This window comes from Maylandia zebra, linkage group LG9 (genome assembly GCF_041146795.1).
Source record: "Maylandia zebra isolate NMK-2024a linkage group LG9, Mzebra_GT3a, whole genome shotgun sequence".
NCBI lineage: Eukaryota > Metazoa > Chordata > Actinopteri > Cichliformes > Cichlidae > Maylandia > Maylandia zebra.
In genome coordinates this window covers 6,985,542-7,003,046 of record NC_135175.1, presented here as the reverse complement: position 1 = coordinate 7,003,046, position 17,505 = coordinate 6,985,542, and the positions used below count along the sequence as shown (strand labels likewise).

General features: G+C 43.6%; 1 protein-coding gene across 3 annotated transcripts in view; it reads right to left on the bottom strand.

Moving 5' to 3' along the window:
* znf438 (zinc finger protein 438) overlaps nucleotides 1-17,505 on the bottom strand; it is a 54,725-nt gene that overhangs the window by 22,127 nt on the left and 15,093 nt on the right. The window contains exons 1-3 of one of the 3 annotated variants that reach the window (XM_004572277.6): nucleotides 5,315-5,465; nucleotides 5,125-5,210; nucleotides 1,466-1,556 (exon numbers count right to left, since the gene is read on the bottom strand). The gene's annotated coding sequence lies outside the window, so the exon portion shown is untranslated. Of the gene's footprint in view, nucleotides 1-1,465; nucleotides 1,557-5,124; nucleotides 5,211-5,314; nucleotides 5,466-17,505 lie in introns of those variants that run through there. The other 2 variants (XM_004572276.4, XM_076887917.1) reach the window with 2 other exon arrangements.

The window sequence follows — 17,505 nt, the reverse complement described above, 5'->3', positions numbered from 1 at the left end:
AGACTTTGTGACAAAAGACTTACTGGATAAGGTTCATATTTCCTAAGTTTGTTAAACTGTTTGATTTCTTTATTACACACACTCTTTAAGTGTTAAATGCACCAGAAATTAGTTTCCTGAGAAACAGTAATTTTGCAATGTTTAAGTACACTATAACTCTGTTTCTAAAAAAAAAAAATAACAAACTGTAGAACAAAGTGATTTGTAATCATTTGCACTCTAATGATTATTCCTGCAGTAGCCTAAGCTGCTCCAGCAGAGTGGCTCAGTGGCTGACAAACATCTCCCACTGGTGACTGTGTTTAACTGTGAGCTTTACTAAACCTCAGCAGGAATGGTCAAATCGCCTTTATCTCCATGTATGATGTCTTCAGAAATTGTCTGTCTATCTCAGTCTTTGTTCACAGTCCATAAATCGAGCATCTGCTAAGGAGTCTCTGTTGGATTATAAAACCCAACTAAGACAAATGCTGTCTGGCAGGATCAAAGGCGAACTCGGACTGTAATAATCACTGATGCTGCTGTTAAATTAACCAGACGCTGCTCACTCCAGTGGGAGGGATTCCTCTCTTCTGGCAGGCGGTGGACCAGGTAAAAGAAAAGACAGGAAGTCTGTGGAAAAACGTCGAAACAGCTTGGAATCTCTACCCTACCAAGAAGCAGCGTTAACTGATTATGTAATACGCAATCTTTAATGTTGCTCTGAGATGTTGCATGATTAAAAGACATCCCCAGATTAGGGACACAAAACTAATGACAGGGGAAGGAAACCTTGGCGTTACACGGACTTGCATAAGCTTTTAATCTCACGTTAAGTCCACCTCAAACACTGATGAAGAGATGAGAAAGAGGAAGGTAGGGAGGACTGCCACGTATCTAAGAGGCCGAGGAAGAGAGGGGAAATGTGGGATATGTGATGGCTGGATGGACGAGCTATTTTTATAATGAGGTCAGTGTGAGCTGGGGGATTTCATTCCCCTGGGATGGACACACACACACACACACACACACACACACACACACACACACACACACAAGAACTGTGGTGCTGTGATGCTTCTGCTGAGTGAGACCGTCTCTGTCCACAGGAAGATGAGGAGGAGGAAACCCAGAGCTACCCAGGTCTTTCAGGGATTTTTGCCATACCCTGATTAATCCATCTCTGCTACTAGAATGAGAGCCGATCTTTAATTATGGAACACGACTGACATTTTCTGATATCTCTAAAATGTTTTAAAATCCTAACATAATGACAGTAAACCCTGCTCTCTACAGCCATCACATAATTTCATTCTCTAGTCCAATTTTTAATTCAAACTTTCCTTAACTTCTTAGTGTTTTTAAGTCATCGGCTGAAAGCAGCAGGTACAATGTTTTGCTGTGTGCTGGTGTAGCACTTCAATGTCTCTGCATGGGGTCAATAAAGTTTATCTTAAAACAACTGACGTAGACCTGAGGTGTTTACCGATTGGATGATCTTTCCTTCCTTTTCAGCTGCTCACTTTCTGGTTGGTGCCCAGGTTGTGGTCCCCTCCCCCCCAGTCTCCGCACTCCTCCTGTGAAGACACATCAACCCTTTCACTCATTTTTATAGACAAAGTCAAAGCAATCACAAAATTTTGGTAAATGGTGACACAGATGTGGTGGATTATGGAGTCCCAAAGGGATCAAAATTATAATGTGGGATAAAAAATAAATAACAGGAAATAAAGAATAAAGTTTAAAGAATTATTTAAAAAAATAAAATAAAATGAGAAAAATAAGCCAATCAACAATTAATAATAATAATTACCCCACCTAATAACACAGTAGTTCAGAATATGCTAACGGTCAAGCTAACTAGCAAGGTCAAAACTGTATTATTACTCTGCATCAAAAATAAAGAACCCATCTTAGCAGACAGCTAATTCAGTTTTGCTGTAGTACTAGTATGTGAGGAGCAAAAAGCTGACTTTTTTTTGTTATAGTAGCCAAATTTAACTAGCTAGCTAGTTAGCTAGAGAGACTCAATAGCCTCAATAACTCTAAATATGCTATCTAACTGGCACGCTAACTAGCAGGGTTGAAACTGTTTTAGCTTTAAGATATTTTAATTAGCATTAAAACAAACACAACAATCACCCTTCTTGTTTCTAATCTGTGATTATGGTGTAAAAAATAAAGTTATTATATCTAGAGACAATAAAAATAATTAGTGAGAATACCTTGAGTAAAATTAATCTATAAATTGCAATTATTTTAATTACTTTAACTTATTTTAACTACTAAAAAAAAAATACATGAAATATTTAAAATCCCATTGATTTAATTTAATGTTGAAAAAGCATAAATGTATTCCATTAATTATCTGGAGAAATATTGTGGTAGCTGATCAGAAATTTAAAGAGCAAACTGGTGTGATAACAGACTGCACAGGAGTGACAAGGTTTACACCCTAGCATGGCTCTGCATGGCCTGTTTCAGAAGTTTGCGCGCACACACACTATATCAACAAATTCTCTCTTGCAACCCCTCGCTCGCTCTAAACGCCTGTCGCTTTGACCCTCCATTAAGCTGAGCGAGTGCTCGTTTAGCCAACAGTGTCTCAGCAGTTGGGGACGCAGGCTGCCCACTCAGTCAGATCCAGCCGTATTAAATAAATAAGGGGCGCTCTTCTGTGTAAATTATTCATTTAACACGCCTTATCCTCCTCCAACAACCTTGTTAGAGCAACTCAGGAGTCGGAGGGGGGGAATGGGGCAGGGGTGGGGCAAAAGGAGGAGGAGGAGGGGAGCAGACACCGCGGCTCATGTGCGACTCAGCAGAACCTGTGGTGCATCTCTAAGCTCTCTGGGCGTTCAGTTGTAGGGGGGCTAATTCGCTCTGACACCTCCTTTGTTTCAGGCGGAAAAGTGCTGCATACACACAGCTCCGTGTTCGCTCGCACTCTCTACACACTGACATGCACAAACTTGGAGAGAAAGAGCACAAGAATGGAATTTTTAGTGCATATTCATATAATAATCATTCTAGTTGTCTGGATAAATTATTGAGAAATAGGAGGCCAGGACACGCGATGCTGGAACGTGAGGGCTGCATTTGTTTTCTTGCTGCCTCAACTCGAATCAGACAACACAGCGAGTCATCCGCTCTAAACAAGCTGATTCTAATGAGCCGGGATGCTAACCTTGAGGACAAATACGCGACAGTACAGAACACCTCATATCTCAAGAGTGCACTCACGGCACGTCTGAGAAAACGTTTATGCAAGCTTGAGTAAAGCACACAATAAGCATCTTTAGCATTTTCTTCATATATATTTTAGAATATAAATATCACACTGACCCTTTATTTTCAACTCAAAGTCAGCTGCACTCAAAGAACAGTTAATTCCTTCTGATTAGGTGGTCTAAAAGCTTAAGTAATAAGCTTCAAAGCAGAGTGTAATTCTTTCCAGGTATGGGGGAATTAAAAGTAAAGTCTTTCATACTTTGAGTTTTAACGCCATTTAAGTCTAACCTCACACCATGTGTCACAGTTTGTAGAAAAGAAAGTCTGAATTTAAAGGAGACGGGGGTTTTTTTTTAGCACACATTACACTAGACTGGTGAGGTCTGACCATCAGTCTGCAGCTGAATCAGGATCAGCCCGGCGCAGACCGACACACTCACTCTCTCTCTCTCTCTCTGACTCCAGCGTTCAGGCCCAGAGCGGGAGGTTGTTATGTCAGCTCTGACAGTGCTCATTACCAGCCTCTACGCTCTGGATTGGAGTTAACAGGCTTTGGCGCAGGCGTAGGCCAGTTAGACCCGACTGGTACAATGGAATCAGTGTGTGTATGTGTGCGTGCCTGTGCCGAGAGTTAATCACAAAACATTCTTTCATTTCTAAATCGCACCTCGGGGCCACTGTACATTACAGAGGCACCGATATGCTATGTGCAATGACATCTACTGCTTATTTCCATTCTCACTTGAGAAAAGTGCTCCATACGAGGGCTGGCCGCTCAGCTTCCGCATGCCAAAAAGCTTCTGTTGAAGTGTTGGTGCACTGCTGTGCATCATTTCTGATTTATCGTGGAGAAGTTCTCACTCGAGTGTTTAGATGGCTGAATGAAAACGAGATGCTTTTGCTCTCTTATCAGGGAGACAAGAAGTTAAACAAAGTTGTTTTGAAATCTAAATAGTCTGTGGAGGAGTATTAGGACCACGTTCAGCAGACGACAACTGTAATCTTCACATTTCGACTAATTTTGAAATTAAGATAAAATGAAGCTGCAGTTTAAAAGTAATCTTGTCACAACAAGTCACAGATTACTCATTTACACTCTGCCCGACTCTGCTTGGATCAGCTGGGTGTTGGTCATGATGGACCTACTACACAACCCTCACAGCGCGGTTCCTCCCATCTCTTCTTTACCTTTCTTGTCTGATATAAATGCCAATACCGATGTATCAGAAAACAGGCCGACAAAATCATGCAATAAGCTCTTTGTCTGTCCGTGTATACAGCCTACTGTGGTGACTGTTGTTCAGCAGGTGGGTAGGTTAGTGGGTCGGTCTCTTGCTCGTTCCAGTCCACATGCTTTAGTAGAGCCACTTCAGCAGCGACTGATCTCTGATGGGGGTCACCGCCCCTCGAGGAGTAGCATCGGGAATTGAAGCGTGGATTTCTTGCTCATTAGACAAATGTATAAACCACTACACTATGAAGGTTCTTAGTCTATACAGTCAATCAACCAATCAACCACTTACAAATAGATCTGATCTGAACTTTGGGTATAAACCACACCTGTCCACAGAAAAAACTTCTTCCATTCCAGCCACCATGGGCAAGACCAAAGAGCTGACAAAGGACATGACAGGACTGTAGACCTGCACGAGGCCGGACAGAGGTACGAGCCATCGACAAGAACCTTGGTGAGAAGGTGAAAAATGTTGCCAACTTTTTGATAAATAGAAGAAATTTCAATGTCAAACTCTGTGTTGTGTTGAAGTTCCAGTTCAAATATGCAATAAGTCTGAACAACTTTTCCTTGAAATAAAAATGCAGAAGCTTCTTACTGTGAAATCAACCGCTGTCACCCACGAAACAATATGTTAAGGAGTGGTTTGCTCTACGTGATCAAAGTCTTTTGGAACTTACAAATTTTCTTGCACGCTTAAATTTGCAGGTTGCAGAAGGGGGGGGATTATCCAACCAGTTCTATACATGCCACCAACGTGCGCCACCTAGAGGAAAGAAAAGCAGCACAAGTCAAGATTTAAACATTTCTCATTTATGTCCACAGACATTACAGCTTAGAAGCTTAATACGTAAAAGCAAAGAGATTTACATGATAGTTGTTTTGGTGTTAGCAGTTATCTGTTGCTGTCATATGGATCATTACACCGGCTCTGGTCTATCCTGCTGCTTTCAGGTGTCTCTGCAGGTCTTGCCCTCCTTCTCTGCCCGTCCCCTCTCAGCCCCGTAACCAGCAAGTGATGCCGGTGATTACACTTGATTAAGGCCTTCTACTTCAAACAGACCTGATGTTTATACAGCCCCTGATATGGCGGATAGGATAAAGAGCAAGTTGAGTTCTGTGTTTGTGTCGGTGTGCATGTGTATTTGTGTTTGCCTAGATGGGAGGATGAACACCATTACACCTAGGCTTTGTGTACATACGATTGTAATGACAGCCTGTATAAAACATGCGATGTTGTGTTGTTTATCATTAGGGGTGACTGTAGTTCATCGATGCAGTGTTTCTTCCCAGCCTAATTTTAAAAAGTTGTGGAAAACCTACTACCTTAACTTTGATTTAAAAGTCCAATTTTTAGACACGAGTGTGCCCCAACTCAACTACACCTAAATGCACCTACCTATGAGGCGGTGCCTCCTCATATGAGCTCCTCTGTATGTCTAAACCTGGGCATTGCCAAGCCCGTCATATTGCTTTCCATATTTTTCTAATCTCTAGGCAGAAAGAGGAGGACAAAAGTGTGAGGTGTCCCGCAGCTGCAGCACTGCAGCCTGAATTAGCCCCGACCACATGAAAAGCTTTCGTCTCTATTCCAGGCCAGGGCGGGAAAATTACAGCCCTACTCGCTTTACTCTAGCATTAAACCTCAATTAGTGCACAAGTACGCCGATGATGTCATCACCCAGGGACCCAAGAGCCCTGGAAAGAAGGGGCGCTGAACAGTGAGATACGCTCACAAACCACGTTGCTTCGAACTTTCGGGCCCGTCTTCTCAGCCGCTGAGAAACTCAGTTTGGCGAGGAATAAGGTGACGCTCGTGCGATACGGCCTGGAAAAACAAACGTGCAAAAGAGGCTTGTGGCCTGGTTTGGCTAAATTTACCAGGAATTTTAATTCTGATATGTAACTCGAGGTTTCCCAAGAGGAGAGAGAGGTCAGCGAGGTAGGACAAGAAAAACTCTGGTTTGACCCTCGGTGACCTGGCAGGAGACAGAGGAGGAGGTGGATGAGGAGGAGGGTGACGAGGCCTGGCTTCTATCCAAAAAACACACTGAGAGGTCACGCTGCCCTTCTCTCAGCAAACCACTTACATTACACAACAAACTTACATAATCATATGGAGGACTACAAAAAGCCAGCTGTAACAGCACCATATCACAATGATGCTACACTTCATTATTGCTGTCACATATCTGAGCATTATTTCTGTTAATATAACTGACACTGGCCTTCATTACAGGTTTTGGAATGAGCTTTTTGGATACAGTTTTTTACTTTTAACTGGGAATCAGAGAACGTTTCCTTAAAGGACTGAAAAAGCCGTATCTGGAATTGATCAAATCGAAATCTTAATCAGAACCTATCCTGTGACAAGTGGTATAGTAACCTAACCTGACGTTTCTGCTTCTTGCTCCACCACCATTAACTGAATCGAATAAAATTTGAGAAAAACAATAAGAAATTCTAAAAGTAAGACCCAAGCTCTAATAAAGTAATTCCCTTTTATCAAAAACCCCAGACACAGCGCTCCCTGGATGTTTATTGTAATCTAAGGTAGTCCCCATGCTGTGGGGTCAATGTTCCTTCATGTCCTACAAAGAGGGGAGCGACTTCAGTGCAGCTCAGCATGGGATCACTCGCGGGCATCGCCTTGTACCCTTCTCTTTGTAACACCCTGTGAATAATGCATCGCAGCTCCCAGCAACTTCTCACAGGTTGTTTGAGCGAGCTGCTCGAGGACTACGGGTCCTCTTAGGTGTACCTCCACCTGAAGAGATGGATCACTCTCACATCTTCAAAGAGAAGTCAGTCAAACCATAGATTGTTAGTACCACCCCGTGGGTTTACAAAATGTTACTCGGTCTCTCACAGGTGCAGAGAAAGAGGATGGGGCCAGCATTTCTCAGAAAGTAGAACAAAAATTTTTTTCCCCTCTCCCATAGAGCCAAGCTCTGACAAAAACTTTGAGCAGCGGTGGGGGTGATGACGGGGGTGGTTGAGATCAAAAGCCTGCAAGTTCCTGGCGAGCGGACCCAATCAGCCGAGAGGGCCAAGGAGAGGAGGAGAGACAAGTGCTTCCCTTTTAAATTGATCCCACTGAGACCCTCAAGGTTCCCCTCGCAGGACTCGCAGAAAAGCGATAAAAATCTGGCCCTGTGGATCTGATGAGAGACTGGGAGGGGAGAAGGCTGAGAAGAAAGACTGTTTCGGGGGGGAAAGAGCGGCACAGAAAGAACAGAGAGGCACAGCGAGAGGAGATCAAGGAGAGACGAGAAGGGTGGGCTCATCCTCTGAAGGTGCATCCAGGCGGCGCCGTCGTGTGCCAGCGAAGAACCAGAGTAGTGAGGACCGGCACTATCAGCTATCTAAACCCATGTTACACGTCTGATCATGTGCTCAACCAATCAACCGTGGGTGTATCTTTATTATGCTCGGGTCCTGGCAGCCTGAAATATTGGCTCCTTCCGAGCTGGCCTGAGATCAGACTCTGGATGAGGCCGGTGTCGTTATCCGCAGCATGCTGGGGCCTCAAAGGAACACGCGCTATCAGAGCAACCCAGAGACCCCACAGCGTGCCAGACTCACCACAGACCTGCCCGAGTCGCCAACACAAACACCCAAATGTGCTCAATAAGGTGCTGTGAATTTGCATTTCCTTTCCAGGTCCACTGCATGTAGTTCATAGTAGAATAGAAAAGTTATTATCAGCAGGGGGTCCCAGTTATCAAAAGCGGCAAATGGGTGCGTCTTGTCAAATGTGACAGAAAAAATAAAGAAAATAATCATCTGCAAATCTCATTTATCACAAATTAGACTATGTAGATTCTGAAACGTCCACAGGAAGCTCTTGGTCTTCATTAGATGATGAAATAAAGCATACCTGGTTACAACTGAATAACTGAAATACATAGTTAGGTTTATAGTTTAAATTCAGATCCTAGACTGTGCTCACAGGTTTTTCCCCTGCTTGTGCCTTAAAACAAACACAAAATGAGAATAAATAACAGAAACAGTCACCCAAAGAGCCAGTTTATAGCGCCAACATGTTATGGAAGTCCTGTGACGGGTATGTTTCCTGCAGGGTCATCCTGGTAAAAACTGGGGATGTCTGAAAAAGATTTAAATTGCAGTGACAGAGCCATGAGTTTAAAGGCTGTAAACTTCTATCCAATAATATACGAGAAGAATTTACTCTATCATAATTAGCTTCTTTTTTTGTGGGCAGTTAATGCTATATGTAGACTCACTGCATACCAAGTATTTCATTTCATAAACCTTTTCAATTAAATATAAACTTTATGTATTTGATTGGCAGGCACAGTAGGATCTGGATGGCACTGTGTGCACTATACTGCTCTTTGCTACTCCACCAACAGCTGCATACGAGTGTGAACCCTCGGGCTCAAAGTGTGCTTGAAAACAACTAGTTTATATGACGTGCCTCTGACCGTCAGACAGAAACATTTTGCACCTTTTTTTCTCAAATGGTGGCACTCGAAGGCGGGGTGGCATTGCGGATGTCGTGGAGAGGCGATAAGGGATAATTGTGTAACTGTGGGGATAATGACACACGTTTTCACACGGCTTCGCACGGAAGCCACTTGTGGTGATGCCCGTGGTTGTAAACATGAAAACTGAACAGCCACGTGCAGTGCTGCGAGCTGAGAGTGCTGCAGAAAGCTGCAGAAATGTTCGGACACCACGTAGCAAGAGGTGTGGAGGAAGGAAGGTTCAGATGCCGTCCGACCTGCCGACAGCCTTCTGTTTTTTGAAGAGCACACCGGCTCCTTTATTTCCATCTCTGTGACTCACTGCATCAAGCACACAAAAAGACAGGAGCTCTTGGAAAGAGACTTAGGAGGCAGTGGGATGCTGCCTGGAGGATGATGGCATGCTCTCTGCACCACTTTCAACTTTGGACATTCAGAACAGCTATAAACACTTTTGCTTTTAGACACGGTCAGACACACTGTATGAAGCGTGAAGTATTTAATTTTAGGCATTCTGAGCCTGTTAGCGGGAGCAGGAGGCGGCAGGTGAGAGGTGAAGTCAAAAGGAAGCAGGCGGAGGAAACGTGAGCAGAGAAAAAGAAACATTCCTTGACTCGGCCAGAAAGAGGCCTGGTGGGCTAACTCTGAGCAGTTTACCCCAGCGTCATGATGTGAGTGACTAGATAACAGAGCTCCATCTGATAATCACATACTCTGCTATTACACTTCTTAGCTGTGTGACTGTAGCAGGCCAGAATAAGACAACCAAACTGTGATGGATAGCCCACGCTGAGCAAGAATAACTTACAGCCTCATAAATAAGCAGATCTCTACTAATAGGATTACAGTAGCCCTGAGGCTGACACCCCCCCTCTACCAGCCACGCTCCTCCTCTCCTTATGACAAGCACCCTGAAATCACGTCAGCGTTCGACATCAATATTTTGACATTTCATTCAGCTGACTCTCCAGACGGAGCCATTTATTTAATTAGCTGAATCAAAATTGGCAGGAGCGGCAAATTCAAAGTTAACGTGACTGGGGCTCAGTTGCCACAGGTAACCTTTTTGGAAGGACTTACTGTGGCAAATTGATTGCTGAGAGCGCAGACTCATCATGAGTGCTAATTTTCAGAAGCGGCGCACGGCGGAGCAGGGAAATAAGAGGCTCTATTTATAACAGAAGGAAACAGCAGAGGGGGATTAGCCTGTCATTAGAATAAAAGAACCCAGAAGAAGAATCAATTTCAAGGTTTAAAAAGCTGACAAACTCAGTTCACTCGCTCGCTCGCTCTCCATCCTTCGCTGCTCCTTTCACCTCGGACAGACCAGCCTACAGTCGGCCACATATGAGCTTTCATTGAGGCGCCAAGCTCGGATTTCTCCCTCTTCTGCCTAAATGGAAAACTAAAACAGTTGTGTTGTTTTATTCTAACAACGCCGTTGCTCCAGTCACCTGAAAAGTATCACACTGCTGCTTTTTGATTTAAGGAAATATTCCATCATTTTACTTTCTGTGGGTTTGACTTTGTGGGGAACAAATAGCATTGAAAGCTTGGTTAATCCACACTCAGTATTTTGTTTTTCAAAAATATCATCCAGCCAGATAATCCTAGCAGAGCTGTCACTATCACTACATTAAATCTCTTTGGCATGAGCCGCTTTGTTTACAGATTTCACGCTGCTCATTTCAGTGTTCGCCTCCTACAGAGGGAAGTGAGTGTGTTTGATTTAGAGGCAGATGAAATACTAAAGATGGCATAACCGAACGTGTGCGGTTCACCTCTTATTGCAGATGAAAATAAGGAGGAGGACAATGACGACTCCCGTGCCAAAATCTTTCATCGAAGGTGATGATAGTCCTGCGCTGCCAGGAAGCTGTGACAGCATCCAGGAGACAACATAATAAAACTAAACTGCACGGCAACAACAAAGAAAGTCTCACTTTTAGCAAGTCATGCTCACTAATTTTACTCTTGGTCTTTAAAAGAGCAGCTTTGCACAACAGTTCAAACTAATTAATATTTATCTCATGCCGGGCCTTAGTTCATCCACTGTATGAAACCAGCTGTTTTAGGTCTTGTCCCTGTGTGTCTAGGACACAATTTTAGGTTTAGCATTCTTATACAGGGCTTTCTATATGTGAGGGCACATGTAAGAATCACGTTTCTAGGCTTTTAGTCCATTTTCAACCAACAAATCATTGAGTTGACCTTCAAGGCCTTGGTGGATTGTAAGCCTGACTTTACCGGATTGTTAACATGACCCCACTCTACACCCCTACAAAATTTGATCACAGTATATCTGAAACTTTTCCAGCTACTTGTTTGCGAATAGAATGTCAGCAAAAACCACCAAAAAAACCTCCTTGGCAGAGATAAGAATAGAGAAGCTGTCTGAAACTCTGAATTCACCACTGTAACAGTGTATTTCAGAAAATAAAGAAGGCCATCTTAGATAAGACACTGAGGCACTATAAGCGTCATATGATTTGCATCGTTGTAGCTGTAAAACTGTGAGGATGACCACCATCACTGTGAAACATACACTCTAAAATCCCAGAGTTGCTCAGCGAGGTCACAGCATCCAACTCCTGTGCTGCCAGTGACTTTGTCACCTCTCCTTTCCATCAACAGCTCACTGAATTATGTGACATTTTCATTACTGGCACGCTACCTGGTCTACCTCCAGGTGTGCATAATGGAGACAGCCTTGGAAAACCACCATCTCCCAGCATGCCGTTGGGAATTGGACCAGGAAGGAAGCTTAGAGCCGATTACCAGGCCGAGAGGCAACCCAAACTGTGTCATCTTCCCACTCCCTCAGCACAGAGCCCTCACCCCCCTGACCCAGGCCATCATGTGCCCGGGTGAAACACGGGGCACGTCTCTGGGACAGGAACCGCACAGGAAGCAGCGCAACTCGACAAGGACGGAAACTCGCGAATCGGGGGAGAGGGCTGGTGGTGAGAACAAATCGCAGAAAAGTAAACTTTTCCACCAACGCCACATCGCAGCAGAGGAGAGGCAAGCGGGGCGGGGGCACCGGCGCATTCCTCATTTGGGGAAGCAGCTAAGCTGGCTGTAGGAGGCGGCAGCGGAGGGATTTAGCGGGCCTCAATAGCGAGGATGAAATGAAGACGGGCTCGCAGTGTCGCTTTCAGAGGATGCTGCCAAGAGTCGTCACATTACTGATACAGAGGCAGGAAAACAGATTCAATTAATACACTGCAGCAGACAGTAATGCTGGACTCTTCAATCCAATCCGCTTAGAGAACATCTTAATAGCGCATGAGAAGGAAGAATATTGTGCTAATCTGTCTTGTCTGCGGAGCGCTCCGACATCCCCCATTGATGTTGACATCCCTTTAACATGAGGTTAGTGGGTGTTTGGCCTCCCCTCCAGTCATTTGTGAGCTGCAGAGCCTGGAAATGATTAGGCCTGGGAGGGCAATTAGCCGGAGCATCGCCGAGCTAAATATAGTCCAGCTTGGACTGTTGCTCCTGGGTCACATCTACACTGCAGCCTCTACCCAGGCATGTTAGCGCAATCTGGATCCCGTTTTGTTTTATGACTGATGCGAAGGCCGCGCTGACTCAGGCCAGATAACATAACTCAGCCGTCGATCAGGTGTCTCCAGGGGAAAGGGAGTGGGAAGGAATCGCGTAAGGAAGAATAAAGAGATGAAGTTTAAAAGAGAAGCACATGTTAACCGTGATGTTCAGAAAATACCAGTCGACTCTATGAGCTGTACAATCGAAACCTTTTGGACTTCTTTCGTAACAAGCTGCCTCAAATGAAGCATGGTTGGGAAAACATGCTTTCCCACAGCCTTACAGCAGCTAAATGGTATGCAGGGAAAGAATTCTTTCCCATCGCACAGCTCCCTGCCCCGCCAGTCCCCTCTAGTATCTCCAACCCCAAGTAAAGAAAAAAAAAAAAGAAGAAAAAAAGGGGGAGATTTTATCCTTAAAAACAGGAGGTTCGCCCACTCGTACACCTGGGACGGCTCTTGGATGGAGGAGGCAAGCTAGAGGGTTATAAGAGCCTGGGAATGTTTAACATCAAGAAAGCAATCAGAACGTAGCCGGAGCTCTGGGAATTAAGACAGGAAACATGGAGAGTAACCCCTTCCAGACCGAGAGGAAGGAGAAGAGGAAGTGATTTAGGTTTGGTGGCAAATTCATACTGTTACCTGAAAGTGTAAACTTCATTTCCGCAGATCTAAATGAAGCCATTTCACAGAAGGACTTTTTAAGGACCTGAAAAGTTTCACTTGTGCCTTCTTAGCCAGATCTCTGCTGCCTACATCAGTGATCACAAGGCTGATGAGGGGCTCAAACATAATACAAGAAAAGCACTGGAAAAATGAAAAAAAAAGCTCAACATAGGCTCTGCTTCAACTTCCCCATCACTGGTTTGACCTGGTGTATCTTTCAGCACAGTATACTTGTGTAGACCGAGGTGAAACATAAGTGGAAATGTTCTGGCACTACACTGAGCTCAGCACAAATTGTACAAGACAGCTCAGGAAACAGAGGTTTGCTTTGTGCCCTGAGCAGAGAGCATTTATCATCCAATAAAACCTGCAGTAAGAGACCTATTCCTGCACTGTCCTCTGACCCACAAGTGGCATCAAACAAGACCAAGTGCCCATAGGAACTCAGGAAATACATGATAGCGAGAATTTTTTGGTTAAATTTAACTTATAATTGGGAAAATAAGTTGAAAATCAACACGTAAATTTTTTTAAACTTGGTCAAAATCCTCCCAGCTGTATAGAGTATTTTCTTGGGTCTCCGTATCAACTTTGAAATTCTAGTATCGTGACAACCCTATAAACTATATCAGTGGCCTCACCCCCAGACTCTGTTTTCATTATGGAAAGCATGACAGTGGGATTGAGGAGATCCTTAAAGTGTTCCTTCCATCACTTGACCGTAGCATCAGTTGAGGTCAACAGCATTCCCACTGTATCGTGTATAAGTAGAGCACTGCTTCCTCCTCTGACAATTTGCAAGAATCATTTTGAGGCTGACAAAAGTGTTGATCCGTGGTCTTAAACTAATCCCAGGGGAGTGGGCCTTCCGGTATCTGACCTGGTACCTCTCCCAGCATCTGTCAGCTACCTCTAGGGTCCCACAGGCTAACCAAGTCCAATAAGACCCCTCCGTCAGCCTGACAGATCCTTTCTGGTGTTCATCACCTGGATCTGGGTTTACAGGCACTAACGATTTTGGACTCCCTCAGATTGCAATCGAAGCTCTACTGGGAATTAAAGATCTCATGGACGGGCACCTCAAGCAGACATACCCATGCTATAGCTCCACCCACTTGTTCTTTTAAACCTTTTGTAAGCTGCAAACAATCACTAGAAATCTAGCTGCTAGTGGCTGGTAGCAATAGGTCTCTAACTTTTTCTGACATGCCCCACTTTCCAATTTTTATGAATTATTAATACTAAAAAACCATCCAATCTGAATTTTTGTTGACCCACAGTTGAGACTTACAGGCTTAAAGTGAGGATGAGGAGAGCTAAATGCCTTTATGAGCAGAAATTTGTTTTTCAAGCAATCACTGTCTTGTTTGATTTTCACAGTTAACAAGCTGCGATTTCAAATAATGGTCAGACTAGAAATCTGCCCCAAGCAGCAACATTATTGATTACTTTTAAAGATGAATCAGTCATTTGTTGTGTCCATAAAATGTCAGAACATAGTGAAAAATGGCTGTACTCTCATTAAAGCCTCTCATTAATAATGCCATCACCAGTAATTATTGGGTATTATTATTAAATTAGCCATTTTTTTCAGTTGCTTGCCCAATTATTCTACATCCAACTGCTTATACACCTACAGTACATTCACAGTATTCAGTAGATCTCAAGATATTTTTCTTGGAATCACAGACTTGCTGATGGTGCAAGAAAAAAGTAAAGACATTCACAAAGTAATAAAGATTTAACATTTTGAAACATAACACATATATGCAATTCTGTCCCAGTTCAAGTAGGAAAACCTCAGGACTGGGAAACAAATAGTTTGAAGGAGAAAAACTGTACATAGCAGTGTACCAAGCAGTAACTTCCAGAACAGGAAAGTAAAGCCAATACTGTAGTTAATCAAATACCCACTTGAGGGTGTCTTCAAATGTGAATCAATGGGTTTTGGGGAGTTGGAAGCCCGATGGACTGAAAGTCGTTCCTGTTCCACTTCTTTGAGGTCTTTTTGAAGTCCACCGCCTGGGGTGCATGCGCAGTTGGTTCATTGTAATATAAAGTGTCTGTGGATGAGCGTCTGCGTTCGAAACAAACTGGCACGGACGTGGACATCCACATGAATCCTCGTTGACACAGTCTGATGACAGAATTAACAACACTTGGACCCAAAAATGGACCCAAGCGGACTCTAGCAGACTAGAGAGACACGTGAAGTATAACGCAGGCCATGTTAAAATTACCAAGATCAGTGACAAAATAAGCATGTTTAGGGTCAGGTACAAAAATTTGTTATGGTCTCAATAGCCAATTTCCCTTTTCATCAAAACTGTACAGGAAGGTAGCCATCTGCTGGACTCACCTCCGTTAAGTCTCATCTTGAACTGTGCACACTCTGTGCTGCTGATGCCTTTGAGCCTTTTGATCGAACAATCTCATAATAAAAACAGCATGCTGCGCGGTACAGCCTGCCCAAGAAGCTCATGCTTCAGTTTTAGTGAATGAAATTTTAGTATTTCATTTGTCAGATATGTTCGGATATTTCGGTTTATTTCACACCTCAAACATTTAGTAAACAATTAAGCAAATACAAGTAATCTGCAATAAATTACAGGTAGTAAGAAAATAAACTACTAACTTTTTTACACTACGTCCGCACCTACACGAGTATCTTTGAAAACGCAGCTGTTTCGTCCACACGTAAACGGCGTTTCGAATCACCGAAAACTGAGATTTTTTAAAACTCCTTTTTTGTGTTTACCTGTGGACGAGGAATACAGAGTTCGTCACACAACGTCAAAGGTATGTGCCTTCCACGTCACGCTGTGCGCCACGTTATTGTTTACATGAGATGAATTGCAGAATGGCAGATAGAGACAAAATACTGTTAATCTGACTATCTTCGGTTTTTACAGGCTTACATACACACGCAGCTACTGTTCTTCTATTTAGAAAGGCAGAGGCGTCACGGTGTGATTATTTTACATGTAGTTGGTTTTTTTTCCTGTGTAATAATATTCAACATTGCTATCAATACACTTTTCAAAACATGCCTCTCTGTGCAAAATGGGTTTAAAAACATAAACAGCTGTGGGATCCTGTTTGTCCGTGATTTAGACGGGGGGAACAAATCGCGGCAGGATCAGCCTGATGTTATTTATATCCCGCTGTAACTTTACTGTATAAAGAGCTAAAATCTCCAAAATGTCAGGAGTAGTTAGTCATTACAACGAGTGTTTGTGAACTAAAAATCAAGAATGTGGGATCCTGTTTGTCCGTGATTTAGACGGGGGGAACAAATCGCGGCAGGATCAGCCTGATGTTATTTATATCCCGCTGTAACTTTACTGTATAAAGAGCTAAAATCTCCAAAATGTCAGGAGTAGTTAGTCATTACAACGAGTGTTTGTGAACTAAAAATCAAGAATGTGGGATACTGTTTGTCCGTGATTTGAAGAGCCCAGCGAAAACCAATTCTGCAGGGGAGACCTACCTCGGCACTTGTGCAGGTGAAACCAAAGGGAAGATTGGCTTCACTATATTTTCTAGTCTTTGGTTTAGAATGAAGTTGGTTTGGAAACATATTCACTGATGCTTCATCTCCTGCTTTGCGTTTCTGTGGCCGCCCCGTGCTAGCAGTGTCCAAGCGTTTTGTTTTTTCTCCCCCTTTTCATTCCGCCCCCCCTGCAATGGCTCTGCGCCCCCCCTAGGGGGCGGGCCCCACACTTTGGGAAGGTCTGCGTTAGCTGGTGACTCAGCACTCCAACCCCCCCTTGCTCAAAAAAACCCAAAAAAACCCAACTAAACTAAACTAACTGCAGCTAAACCAGAGAGTTCAAAATCCTTAGAGACACTGCAGGGAAACAATGCTACAAAATGCCCTTTTTTCATGAATGAGTTTCACAATAGAGGTCAACCAGTCAACCACTCACCAATCCACAATCTCTTTTACACTTCCCTTAATTCCCAACAAGCTTTCTACTTCTAGAAGAAACTCAGGAAAGAGACAGGCATAGGGAAAAGTCTAAACAGTACATGCTAGCACCACCTAAATAGCACCTACCAGAAAAAGCACACTGGGCATAATCCCAGCCATAAATCGTATCCACTTCTTGCCCACCATATGAAATTCCCTGTAAGCCCTAACATTATGGCCATACCTAAAGATAGCAGTCCAGCTTGTAGGAGCAGAATAAAACTGGAAAATACATCCATCATAAAGAGGAGGAGGTTATTTTGGCAGTGTGCGGAGATGATAAAAGTGCAGACATACTCAGTGCCCCGTTTCTAAACTGTTTGTTAATCTATCATTTGGCACAAGGAGGAATGAGATAACAATACGACGTGGCTTACGGTG